Source organism: Miniopterus natalensis, chromosome 20 (genome assembly GCF_054644295.1).
Source record: "Miniopterus natalensis isolate mMinNat1 chromosome 20, mMinNat1.hap1, whole genome shotgun sequence".
In the NCBI taxonomy this organism is placed as follows: Eukaryota; Metazoa; Chordata; class Mammalia; order Chiroptera; family Miniopteridae; genus Miniopterus; species Miniopterus natalensis.
The window spans coordinates 26,882,516-26,897,050 of NC_142100.1; positions in this window are offsets into that span (position 1 = coordinate 26,882,516).

A 14,535-nucleotide genomic window follows, 5' to 3' on the forward strand; every position below is an offset into this window, starting at 1 on the left:
AAGACATCACTGGACTCGTGGTCGGGCAAACAAAGAGACTATTCTTCCACCTTGACATTCCCCACGATGCCCGCGTGCCGAATCCCCTGCATCTTTTTTCTACGTCTCGCTGTTCCTATTACTATTTATTACTATATTCCTATTAGCTGTGGCTCGGTTCACGTACAATGATACAGTCCTGGCCAGACAGCCAATTTCTGGTGTAATTTGAAAGCTAAATGCTAAATGAATTCCATCTGCGAGAATGCTCTTTCTATGGGAAGACATCAAGAACAACATTATAGGAAATATGTCTTTGTTGCACGTTTAAAATATACTCTCTAGTTGTTTGTGTCTTTTATAAAAACATTAGGAGAGAGACAGAGAAAATGAACCCAAACAGGGAAAATGTACCATTAGATGGAGATAATTCACTGGGGTGAGTTACACAGTAGATGCCTTTTTTTAAAAAAATATATACATATATTTTTGTTGATTTTAGAGAGAGAGGGAGAGAGAGAGAAACATCGATGATGAGAGTCAGTGATCGGCTGCCTCCTGCACGCTCCCTGCTGGGGATCGAGCCCAAATCCTGGGCACGTGCCCTGACCTCCAGGTTCATAGGGCGACGCTCAACCACTGAGCAACACTGGCCAGGGCGACACCTTTAATTTTATAGTCAGTATTTGATTGTCCTAAAGTCACATGTTGTCTCACTCTGTCAACTTGACTGTTTCCCTAATGCGATAACCTTAACTTTTTTTTTCCCTAAGAATTAAGTCCCTTTTGTACTTTACTAGAAAGTCAAAGCTTTATCTGAATTTCACAGTGATTGCCCGTTTAGAGTTAGAAGAAATACCAGGTGACTAAGAGGAGTTAATAAAATTAGGCAGAGGCCCTGACTTGTGTGACTCAGTCATTAGAGCGTCGGCGTGAGCACTGAAGAGTGTCGGGTTCGAATTCCGGTCAAGGGCACGTACTTGGGTTGCAGGTTCCATCCCGGTCCCTGTTGGGGCGTGTGCAGGAGGCAACCGATCAGTGTGTCTCTCATCGATCTCTCTCTCCCCTTCCCTCCCTACAAAATGTAATAATAAAATAAAATAAAAATACAATCGGGCAGAAAGAAGACTGCTGTCTGGGATGACGTGGGCAGGTGTGGGGTGAGCAATCCTTAGAACGCAGGGTCCACGGAGTCACCGTGTCTGTGGGGTCCGACGCCCGGGTGTTCTCAGGCATCCTCGCTGCGGTGGGGGATCCGCCCCATCAGCCGGCTGTCGGGGTGGAGTTTACACGATCCGCATGGTGCACATTTGAAGAGAGTCCTGCAGACGCTCTCCAGCCGGCTCCGTCGGGTGTTAGAAGCAGCAAGAACCGATACAGAAAATTAGATGCTATTTTCTAAAATTGCAGTGGCCGGTCTCTCTCCACGCGGTTGTCGTCCATGCCCAGTGATTCCAGAACTCTCTTCTGAATTTCGATTTTGGTTTTTAACTCACCCCCGGCTGCAAGTGTTTTTCGGAAGCACTCACGCGATAAATCAGCGGCTCTGTTTCTGTCACTGGAGCTGGTGCCTCTAGGTGCTCGGCTCTGGACTCTCAGGTTCCGTTTTCTCGGCTGTTGGGACTCGGTTGCGGGAAACGAAGCCTGTCGTTGCCGGGAGATGTTGTCCATTCAGCGTTGCAACCTCCAGAAACCTCCGGGGAGCGACACTGAAGACTCTCCCCTGGGTGACCCCGGGCCCACCCCGGACGTCCTGTCGTTTGGACACACAGCGAGCGTCCTAATGTCTCCCGAAGGGGAGGGCGTTCTGGAGATAAGTGCCTCTGACTGCTCAGCTCCGCAGGGCCTGAGGCTTTATTTACAGCCTCGGAGAGAGTAATCGGAAGCATTTGAGAGTCTAAAAGCCTTCCTAGGACTGTGGGGCTGTAATATCCCCTCCTTATAAATTCTTGTTCCCTGAGCTGGCATCTATTAGGTACCTTCCCGGCGATTTCACAGTGCGGCTCGGATTATGCGCTGGCTTCGTGTTTAATTTATTTTTCTTTGAGATTAAAGGTGACAGGTGACAGTTCGGAGAGGATGTTATTGAAAATCTCTTCTCCCTGCAGCCCCTTCCCCGCAGGCCGACATCTCCAAGAACTAAGAGGAACATACAGTAAAGGGGTCTGGTTATGCCGAAGCCGCCCACCCACCTCACGGAGTGGGAGGCGGGAGACGGGGTCACCCGGGGGCAGGGACAAGGCGGGGACGGCTGGAAATGTTGGACACCTGCGGGGGACCTTCCGCTAGGTGGGGTCCCTGGGCTAGCCCCATGAGAGATGACAGGAAAGTAGGGGTTTTTATGTGGGGTAGGGGGGGAAGAAGAGAAATGGAGCGTTTGTCTTTGTGTTTTCATTACCGCCTTCCTCGTGAGGCTGTGGCTTCCCTGATCCGACTCTGGTCTGGTTAAGACCGTGAGATCCTGCCTGGGCACGTGGGGTCCACCTGGGGCATTAAAAACGGTGGGTGCAGCCGGGTAAGGGGAGGAGAACATGAGCTCTGGGGGTTGGTCCCCCCCTTGGCCTCTTCCAGCCTTGAGATTGTCCCAGAAAGGCTATGGGAAGCTGTGAGTTAACCGAGAGCAATAGGAATCGTTCACATTAATAGCCACAGTTAGTAGTGAAAGTAACTTGAAATATTAAAGTGTCCTCTCAGGGGGAGGGACTCCTCTTACTCAGGTTAGGTCTGACTTTTCCCAAAGCTCATCTGTCTTCTCCGAAGCTCCCAGCAAATAGTCGATAAATATTTGCTGAGTAAAGAAATGCAAATATGTGTATGTCTGCGTGTGGTCAGATAGATCACCAGACTGTCCTAGTCCACACAACACAGAAATGCCCAGTGTTGTGCCCACGCGGAGACCTTAGTCTCTCTCCCCTGGCCTTTTAGTTTGAGTTTTTCCCCTTGGACTCACAGTGGCCTCACCCAGCGCCCTGACTCACCTGCCTCCCCCTCCTCGGGACAGTGAGGCTCTGGTCAGCATCCAGGAGTCTTAAGAGCAAGTTCTTGGGTCTGTTGACGACAGAGTTTTCAATCAAACTAAAGACAGCACCTTGGCCTCAGTTGTGTTTTAGCTCTGGAGCCAGGAAAGTGGGACGATCCCACCAAACACATCCTTGCAAAGTCAGACAGAACGACTCCATGGCTGACATCAGGACCAGATACAATGTTCAACTACCCCCTACCCTAGCGCCAACCAATCAGTAGAGACCACGACTCCTTTAGTCACCACGATTAATGATTTTTTACCCTATAAAGTCTTTCCCCTGGAAGCCATGGGGGAGCCAGGGTGAAGCAAATGTTATCCTCTGAGCTGATGTGACAGCCAAATCCTAGAAAGATATTTACACACAATGTCACAGAATTGCAGCGCCCCCTGGTGGGACAACAGGTGCGATTTCCACCAGCACAGAACCATCCCTGGGTTAGTACACCTTCTGCGGACGGTTTGAACAAATATCACAGCCCATTAACCCCAAAGGCGCACCAAAAATCTTAGAGTATAATAACCCTATATCCAGAGTTTCCAATTCGCTTTCCCAGATGCAAAATAAAGATTAAGTATTCACCAAGATGTTGTTATTGCGTGAGGCTCCCGTCACCCGAAATCAAACTAATAGATTTTGGGGCTGAATTAAGCCATATAACTTCTTCCTGCAGCTTTCAGCGGCTCCAGTGGTCATGAGTGATTCCCTGGAACGCTGCTCACGTCTCTATAATATCTTTCAGTGTTTGATCATGTTAACAATGTGTGGCCACTGGAGAAAGTATTTTCAAAACCACAAATCCATTGTCAGGGGTTTGGCAAAACCTTGCCATTGATAGAATTAAGTACCTTGTCACATCTGAAATCCACAATAACGATAAAGGGCGGATTCTTTCCAAGAAGGCAACACACATAGTAGCATCATTCGGATGGGGAAATAAGTTACATAAAAGCACCTGTAAGTAAGGAAGGAAATTGTTTACCTCTCATGCAAACGTGGCAAAAACATGGGAAATGGGATGTATTGCTTTCCTGAAGCAATTCACTCAGCCCATCAGATTCCAATTTCTGATAGACTGTAAGTGGCTTAAAGGAAAACACAGTGTGAGGATTAATCATGTAATTTTTAGCTTACGGTTGAGTTGATGAGTTTTAATTTCCCAATTTATTTTCTGGAAACACGATTTGCATATAGGAATCCAGTTGCAGTTCGTTTTTCATATCGCCTGCAGTGCTATTGATGCGGAGTCAGTAAGTCCCGTTCTTCACTTCTAGTGCGCCCTCTAGTGCCTGGGGGGTGTAACAGCTCTGCTGTGGGATAAATTGGTGCTAAAATACCGCCTGTGAGAGAGACTCAGGGTGGGGGGAATTTTATGGTAGGAGGGGAGTCTCGTTTCTAATTTTGTATTATTCCGTTAACATGGCGTTTTTCTGGGAAAGAAAAACGATCTAGGGCCACTTTTTCACCGCAGGAAAGGTGCTTCATCACGGTCATCTTACCGTGGGGTTGTCACCTCGGGGGAGCGACTCGTGTAAACATACCACGTTTACCCCTCCCGTGTCCCTAGCAGACATTGGTCATCAGCCGTGACACTCGGACACGCAGCTGTGCTCTCTGAATTCCTCCGATCGCGTTACCCCAGTGGCAGCCACAGGCTCAGGATTTAACTGATAAAAATTGCAGCCACCTGCTTACCCATTTCCAAGGGGAAGGATTTTACTTGTGTGATTAAGTGATTTCTTTGGGGAGAAACAACTACAGTCTTACTCCTTTAGGCTTTTACCAAAATATCCTCTGGTCTAACCCCTGTTCCCATTATGATGTGTACAGCAAGAGACTGTCTACAGATGGCCAGAGCTGGGGGCAAAAGATACTCCAATGAAACTGTTTAAAATGGCAAAGTATTCCATCCAGATACTTGGTTGCAAAAATCACACGATTACTGTCCCCACCAACCGTGTATAATACAAATGACTAAGTTAAACACAACAGCTCTGGGAATTTCATACCGAGCTCTGGAGACTGGGTTCCTTTGTTTCCGCAAATCAGACACACGGTGGGTTTTATCAAATATTTGCTTCATTTTAGATCAATAAATAAATTTGGCGTCGCTGAATCATTGATTGGAGGGAAATGCCACAGCTCCGAGCTGAGCTTTACTAATGAAATGCGCAGGTAATTATTTAAAGATATGCAAAGTCACCAGGCAATTCCGTCAAAAGACTGGAGATGGGGTAGCAATAACTGCAGAAATTAGCTGCTGTGAAAAGCAGCACCTCACTGTTTTTATTAAAAAAAATTTTTTTTATCCATTTGGGAAAATGAATAAGAATTCCTTCTCTGGTTATTGATATTGAAAACATAAAAAATACGAAAGGCAGGTGGTGGCCGGATCGCAGGGGTTGGAGACCTGGGTGCATAGATGTGTATCTTTCAGTAACTATTTCACCTCCCTCATCCTCAGTTTCCCGATCTGTAAAATGGGACTACTCAGTATTTCCCCTCTTTGTGGGACTGTCACAAAGACGGAAGGAAACGACGTGATAAATGTCCTTAGTACGATGCCTGGCACGAAAGAAATGTTTGTAATATAAATGCTGCCCTTGTTATAATTTAATCAGGGAACAACCAAATAAATCAATGTTTCCATGTGGTTAAAAACACGTTATAATTCCACGATCAAATTAAACAGCATCAAGGAACATACAGGAGGGAAATGACATTGTTAAGTTCTCTTTACCTTCTCTTACATCCGCCAGTTTTTGTCTCCACAGATACTAATTATTAAATTGTGTTTGTGCATGTGTGCACGTGTGTGCGCATGTGTGCATGTGTGTGCATGGGCGTGTGCTCTTCCAGAGTGACCCAGTGCATTCCCAAGGACATGCTACCCTTTAAAAGCTACACACGGGAGCTGACCGCATCCTTAGCTCTGACTCTCTTTTCTTTGCTCGATTACAAACCGTGAAGATTGCTGCCGGTCAGCACCTGGAGGGCTGCTTCCACGGCTCTTTCTGAATATGGCTCGTCACGTCTCCCCTCCGAGGAAAGGAAAAGTCACCTCCCTCTTGACACTGAAGGTCACACTTCCTCCTTTCTGCTAATGACACGATCGTGTACCCAGACACGGAGAGATAAGGCGTTTCTGACATTCGGATAATTGGTCCTCACAGTTATTCCCGCCGGACTGACGAAGCCCAGATCACGAAAGGCACCCAGGCCCCTGAGGACGGAACGGAAATGACGGTCATGTTTTCGGTCGAGCGGCCGTGGACTCCTTTCCAGAAACGTGCTTCTCCTCTGAGGCTGCGAGACCTCAGAGCCCAGTCCCCGCTCTGAGGCCTCAGGGCATCTGCTGGAGCCAATGTCGTCGTCCCAGAAAGTGGCCGGACGGAGGGAACCTGCCGTACATGGCGGGTTTCCTCAGCCCGCGGATCCCGTGTCCCAGCCAGTGAACCGTAACATCTGGCAAATACCCGGGGCTTTGCATTCAAACGCTGCTGGGACACGGGAGCCGAGAATATCACTTTCAACCAGCTCTCTCAGGCGCCCGCTGACGCCTTCGCCGGCCCACGGAGCATGGTGGTGAAAAGGGGAGAAAGTTGCCTTCGGCTGGTTTGGCTCAGTGGTTAGAGCATCGGACCATGAACTGAAGGGTCCCAGGTTCAATTCCAGCCCAGGGCATGCACCTCAGTGTCTCTCTCACATGGAATCGATGTTTCTCTCCCTCTCCCTTCCCCTCTCTTTGGGGGAAAAAAATATCCTTGGCTGAGGATTTTTTTTAAAAAAAAAGTAGAAACATCTTAGAGCCAGGCCAGGACTGCCATCCTAGCTCTGGTGTCTGCTCAGACGACCTGAGGGCCAGATGTCTTAGAGCAACTTCGATCTTAACCTTAGACACGGAGTAAGGTGACCCCAAATTGTCACCACCCCTCCACTTCCTGCTCAGACGTCCAGAGGCAGCCGGTCTTATCTCCCTCCAACTGCCCATTAGCCTGCTGACCTGCACACCCCGTTGGTCAAGGCTTGACCTCTGTGTCACCTTCGGAGGGTGGGGGTGGCCAGCAGTCCGCCGTCTGGGCCCCGCAGCGCAGGTGTGAACGCAGTTGCCAGGCAACGCAGCTGGGAAAGGAAGCCGCTGGAACCCGAGATGGAAAATTCCAGAAGCCTGCCTTTTTCAAACGGCCCGCTTGGCCCCCAGCTCCTAGAAGCAGCCGAGCAGAGCCAGCCCCCGAGCCAGCACGAGCAGAAGCTTCGTAAGATCTATCTGGGAATTTCTCTGGGTTTTCTTCGTTTCTATCTCGGGGAACCCAAGATCCCCAACGCTGGTAACAAGTGCATATGTGCGTGTAAATCAAGGGTGCCTGCCTGTTGAGAGAGACGCGGGGCTACTGGTAAGGATGCCGCAGGGAGGTGGGCTGCTGCGTGGAAAGGTGTGCAGGGGCTGAGGGCGCTTTGCCCGGTCCGTATCCTCGGGTCCCACCCACACCCGCGGCCCTCAGTGCTTCCTAATCGGGGGCATGTGGACGCCAGAGCCCCGGGCACAGGAAGCTGCTTCTGCATTCAGGAGCCAGAGCTCTCCTGGGAAGGGAGCACGTTCGGGTTTTTCTTTCCTGGCACACGGCCTGCTGCTCTCTGAAACTTACTTGTGTTTGATGAATATTTATGGAAACTGCCACTTTAATTAAAATATAAAAGCCTCAAGCTAAATTAATTGGGCTGAGAGGGAAAAAAAACCCCAATCTCATACTAAAGATAACAGATGAGGGGCAGAGGGTGCCTCTGTTCCGAGCCACAGAAAATCATTCAGGAGTTGAAGACGAAGGGGAGGGACACATGGTGAGAGCGTTCCTAAACCAACAGATTTTGGAAACAAGTTTCCCATCAGGGCTCACCGGACCAAGCCACCGGGGGTAGCAACGGGTTGTAAAGGAACATCCTCGAGGGCCGCTGTGCCACGGAAGGCCACGTGGCCACACCCCGTGGCCGTGGGCAGCACCAGCTCTGCTCTCATTCGGTCCCCAAAATCCACGGGGTGCACAGGGAGCTCACCCCTCACCCCACAGCATTACATCCATCCAGTCTCAGCACAGACCACAAACTACATACAGCCCAGCTCTCAACACCTGTTGTGACACACGTGGCGTAAGGATTGAAACAAAGTTGCTGCGGGGGAAGTGCTGTTTTTCTCTAATCCCTCGCGGTTATATTGTTGACTTCCTTAAACTTTATTTTCTCCTGAGTCTTTGACCGGATCTCCCTCGGTGAGGTCACACGAAGCTTCGGTGATGAGGAGGGGGCGCCGGTCACACACACCTTCCCTCAGGGATCACGGCTGTGCGAAGGTCCAAGGCACCTGGGGTCCCCACTGCCTTCCTAAGTTTACATTTCAGGGCGGTGGCTGGGTGCCCAGCTCCATGCTGACCGGGGAGAGGTAATCCAGCCTCACGCCAACCCCCCCCCGCGGCAACGCCCGGCCGTCCCCTTCCTGCAGCCGCTCCGTGGCCGGGGGCACCTGGACGGGGCCACTGTTGTCAAGGGCACCACGGGCGGCACCGAGTCCCTATCGGAAAGGCCTCATCTCTCGTTTCGGTGGAGAAGAGCCTCCTACGTTGTGGCTCAATTATTTCCCTTTATTGAGTTTGAAGATTCACGTTCGAAGAGAATTTGCCCTTTTGTTGAGACGTCGGAGCATAATTAGAAGGCACTAAGCCGAACGAATGACTCATCACAATATTTTTAATTAAATATTACCAAGAGGAGACACTTGAGAGGGTTCTCATTATTTGGAGACACAAACGGGCAGAGATTTCAATTATGTCTAACAATATCTTTCCCTTCCGACATCAGAAAGTGCCATTCAGATAAAATGGAAATTCACCTATTGATGTGATTCTTGGGAACGATTCATTCCCTTCTTATGCACTTTATTGTAATTGGTAGGAATTTATCGTTGGCAGTCGATTAAAAGCATTAAAAGACTAAAACTTATAGGTAGGAAACCCCTAACCGAGGCAGATAAAAACTATTATTCCAGTCATCAGAGGAGAAAAAGTTGCCTGAAAGTCGAACCATGAGATGAATGAAAATCCAGCACCACACAAGCCCTGTTCCCGAATGTCCACAGCAGCAGCGCTCATAAGAGCCGAAAAGGACATGCGTCCAATGCCCATCCAGCGAGGAGGGGATAAAACATCGTGGGTCCGAAAATAGGGTATTATTCGTTACTAACAAGGGGCAAAGTACCGAGACTCGCTACAGCCTAGAGGGACCTTGGAAACACCACATCGAGTGACAGAGCCAGTCACCAAAGACCACAGACCAGACGATGCTATTTATATACAATGTACAGATTAGGCAGATCCATAAAAGCAGTAAGTAGACGCCTGTTTGTCAGGAAATGGGGACAGGAGGGACTCGGGAGTGACTGCTAAGGGTGAAAATGGCCTAAAGTTAGACTCTCCTCTTGGTTGCCTGACTTTGTAAATATACAAAAATAAGTCAAACTGTGTTCTTTCATTGGGCGGATGGTATATCTCAATAAAGCCATTTAAAAATATTTTTAGTGATTTTTAGAGAGAGAGGAAGGGAGAGGGGGAGAGAGAGAGAGAGAGAGCAATGATGAGAGAGAATCATTGATCGGCTGCCTCCTGCACGCCCCCGACTGGGGATCGAGCCAGGGACCCCGACATGCGTGCTGATCGGGAATCGAACCGGCGACCTCCTGGTTCATAGGTCAACACTCAGCTACTGAGCCAGGCCGGCCAGTGCTCAATAAAACCACTTAAAAATGGAATGGGAGGGAATATAATTCCTGTCTCCCAAACATCATGCATAACTTTAGAAACATTCATTTACCTTATTTATTTTTTTAAAAAACCACCCCAACAACCACCACCAAATCCAGTCATATCTCTGTTTATATTCAAAGTTAAGTGAAGCCTTCCTTACTGGTGTATTTGGCAGCGTGTGTATATATTTTACGTAGATACGTATTTCCCCCCGTTTTTTCCTCTTGAAACACCTGGGTGAAAACACCATCGGAAGATATGTTTCAGCGACGTCTTTGTGACCCCACAGGCAAGAGGCTAATGTTTCCCGCCCTCTCCCCTGTTTCCTGTGACTTTGCTATCAGCTCCCAGGTGGGCTTGATATTCCTGGTTTGAAAATGAAGGGGACAGCCCTGGCTGGTGTGGCTCAGTGATCAGAGCGTCGGCCCGAGGACTGAAGGGTCTCGGGTCAATTCCTGGCCAAGGGCACGTACCTGGGTCGCAGGTTTGATCCCCTGCCCTGGTCGGGGCTCCTGCGGGAGGCAACCCATCGATGCGTCTCTCTCACATCCATGTTTCTCTCTCTCTCCCCCTCCCTCCCTTCCACTCTCTCTGAAAATCAACCAAAAAAATATCCTTGAGTGGAGATTATAAAAAAGGAAACAAAGGGGCAGAGCGAACCTAAGCTACTTGTTTCTAGGTTCTGATGAAAATAGCTCAGGGATTTAAAAACTCCCCAAAGGTTAGGAACAACTTGAGTCTGAACTTTGCAACAACGTTAAAATGAATTGATGATAACATCATAGCCGGCTCTTATGCAGCACTTCGCATAAACCACAGGCCGTTGTAGAAATACTCGTTTAATCCTGAAAAGAGCTCCACTCACTCGATTCTATTATTACGCCTAGTTAAGTGAGATAATTTGGTTTGAATTAATTTTTTTTTTGAAAATTAAAAATATTCAATGGAATTGCCCTATTAACTCCATGAGAAAAAATTTAAATTATTATTCATTGTTTTTAACACTGCTTGTTAACTCAGTTAAATTGGGGATTGTATTAGTGGGGTTTCTTAAAAATCCAATTTTCTTTTAGGACACATCTGATAAATTATAGATTTTTGCACAGAGATATTGATTTTTTAAAAATACGTTTTTATTGATTTGAGAGAGAGAGAGAAACATCGGTGTGAGAGAGAAACGCTGATCAGTTACCTCCCATATGCACCGGCCGGGGTGATATTGATTTTTTTAAGATCATTTAAAACCAAATGGCCTATCTACCCATTCATTCCAATAAGAATTTGCATCCCCAAGTTGGAATTTTCCACTGACTGCTCATTGCTATGCAGCCTGCTGGTCTACCCGGCCCAAAACCAGCCTGATAGAAAGATCTAAGCAATTTTTCTCACCTACTGACATCTACAGTGAAAGAAGCATGTTTGGGTGTCAATCATTGTTCGCAGGTTTTTTGAATGAAAGCTAAATTAATTGGCTATGCGTCCTGCATCTTCTACATACTCTTTTTCCGAAATAAACCACTGGCTTGGGGTATTTCAAAAAGGCAAACATCACTGTGTTCGTTTCATCGTAAGAGGTGCCATCTGCCCCATCGATCAGCATGACAGGCGGGGGCCGCTGGAGGGAAGGTTCAGGGGCCTCTCCTCGGGCTGAGGTGGTCAATCACCTGGCTACGCAGGCGCCAGGAGACACGTTTGACAAATGCCCCTCCAGTGATCGAGCATCTTTAGAGGACACGTCTTTGCTTGGCTGCAATTCCAGCCCTGCCTCCCCCGACATCAATAAATCAAAAATAATTCCAAGCAGATGCTCGTGTGTCTGTTTACAGGAACCAGACACCCTCTGTGTGTAAGGCCCGTGTTAGAAACTTTGTATCATCTTGTTGTGTTAGAAACTTTGTATCATCTCATTGTGTTAGAAACTTTGTATCATCTCATTGTGTTAGAAATTTTGTATCATCTCATTGTGTTAGAAACTTTGTATCATCTCATTAAATCCCCAAGGCAGCACCGATCATTTGCACTCAGTCCCATTTGTTTTTTTGGGTTTTTTGGGTTAACCCTCACCCAAGGATATTTTTTCAACGACTGGGGATCGAACCTGCAACCCAGGTACATGCCCTTGGTTGAGAATCGGACCCGCGATCCTTCGGCCCGCAGGCTGAGGCTCTAACCACTGAGCCATGCTGGCCAGGGTACAATCAGTCCCTTTTCAAGGCGTAGGACAGGATGGTTCAGGTCAGCTGACCCCTGTCTTGGGGCCACACAGGAAGCCGCGGGGCTCGAACTGGCACCGCGTCTACCTGGAGATGAAGTGCACGCTCTCCCCGAGTTCCTGCTGAGGTCGTGGGTCGCCGTGGGGTTCCCTGTGAACGGGGTGCATTCATCTCTCCTGGATGTTTGGGTGTTTCCCTCTCTTGGCTATTGGCGTGTGCGCACAGTGGGACATCAGCCTTAAATAGAAGGAAATCCTACCACCGCGACCATGTGGATGCCCCCGAGGGACCTGCTGCTGAGTGAAACCGCTTTTTTTCCTAAACAAATGCCTTTGCCAAAATAAGATTTTATTCTGGAGGTCGTTTGAAAGACACTGAGGAGAGGAGGGGACTAAGGCTCAATGCACGTAGATCCCAGGTTCTCCCTGAGCCTGGCAGCTTCGGCTTGGCCCACTCTCTCTGATTCTGGGGGGCGGGGTGGCACCGGCCTGAGAGACTTGTGGGTGTAGCCTGTTTCCCACAGTTCCTCCTGTCTGTGGTGAGAAAATCAGCGAGCACCCAGATGCTTGACTTGAAGGCCAATTCCGAAGCCCGAAGCCTGCCTCTCACCCGGATCCGCCTCGCCCTAGATCTGTGGCTGTTTCCCTGGTCAAGTCTGGGTTGTGCTCACCACCCCAGTTTCCCCCAGAAGCTTTAAGAAATACGGATGGCCAGGGCCCACCCCCAGAAACACGGACCCACTGTCTGGAATGAGACCCACAGGTGAATGTTGTTAAGACCATGGAACCTACCGGGAGCTTCTCAGGTGATTCAAATGCTTCTCAGGTGATCCGTCGGGAGGCAGATCGCAGACTAACGGCTGACACACCTGCTGATGATGCTTTTTGCTTGGATCAGAATATACGTCAGGGTGCCTTGGGCCCCCAGCAGGCCCCCAGGGGTTCTCCGGTGATAAACAGCTCGAGGCCGGCACCAGCAATCTTTCAGGAGGACGTCAACGTCCGGGAGCGCCGCCCGGGCTCATCTGTCACGGACGTCGGCCCACATCCCCCCGGTGCTGTGATAAGTGGCTTTAGCTGTCCAAGTCCTTGCGTCCCTCAGAGCTGGGACCTGGGGGTTGTACGGATAGTGATAAAAAATGGCTCTAAGACACTCGCATGGCACGAGGGCATGAGTTATGGCTCTGGGTTGAGTCTGTGGAAGAAATAAAACAATGAGATGCTGAGCAGCACAGTCTGGATTCCCAGCTTGTGGACAGTGCCTGAGTGTCCTGACCTTGGACAGGGGCGATGCGCAGATACTCGGGGTGTCGGGACGGTCGCTGAGAAATAATGATGAGTCATAGATTTTTAAAATATTCATTTAGCCCTGGCCAGTTTTGCTCCATGGTTAGAGCATCAGCCCGCTGTGTGAAGGGTCCCAGGTTCAATTCCAGCCAAGGGCACATACCTCGGTTGCAGGCTCCATCCCTGGCCCCAGTCCAGGGGCATGCGGGAGGCAACCAATCCATGTGTCTCTCTCGCATCGATGTTTCTCTCTCCCTCTTCCACTCTCTCTGAAAAGCAATGGAAAAAATATCCTCAGGTGAGGGTGTATATATATATATATGTATATATATACACATATAGATAGATAGATAGATAGATAGATAGATAGATAGATAGATATAGATATAGATATAGATATATTTTTATATCCATTTAATGATGTTGATGTGTTGACAAGTCTGGGGATGCTTGTAAGCCATGCATTTGGCTTCATAGGAGCTGGATCACAAGAGTTCACTTTTCTTGCCCACTGGTTGTTGACTTGGAGTGATCGACAAGCCAGACTTAAGTGGAAATGAGAAATTTTCTGAACCAAGTCTATGCTGTTCCCAGTCAAATCAGAACAACTGGTCACCCTAACACAAATCATGGACTCCAATGGGTAATTCAGTGAGGCACTTGGCTTACACCATACAAGGTGTGTGCTCATGGCACACGGAACCTGTGGGTTAGCTCCCGAGGAGGAAGGAAGCTTGCTCAAGCAACCTCAGTTTGTCCAACTGATGCACAAAGCACCTCCCTCCCTCCCTCCCTCCTTCCCTCCCTCCTCTGTCCACATGTGCACGGTGAACCTGCTCATTTATGCCTTAGGATGCTACTCAGAGCAAAAGAGCCTGCTCCCTGTGTGTTAAAACTGACCAAGCAGTGGTCAGTTCAGAGGCAGAACTGATGGAAGTTTTTCCAGGAGAAGGAACCATTGCCTGGGCTCAGTGCTGTTGAGGGGTCAAGTAAGATGCCACACTGACCCCTTCAGCCATGTGGCCACCCAAGCCGCCATCATACCCATGAGCATCTATAGAAAGAATGATATTCATGAGAAAACAAATGGGGTGCATGTCCCTTACTCCCCAGTAATTAGCCAGGTCACAATGCGTATATTAAACTCTGCAGACTCTCAATGTCTTCACATTGTGTATTGGCCTAAAACAGTTATTTACCTTCAGACACAGGTTTGGAAAAACAAGGAGCCAAGCATAGCCTT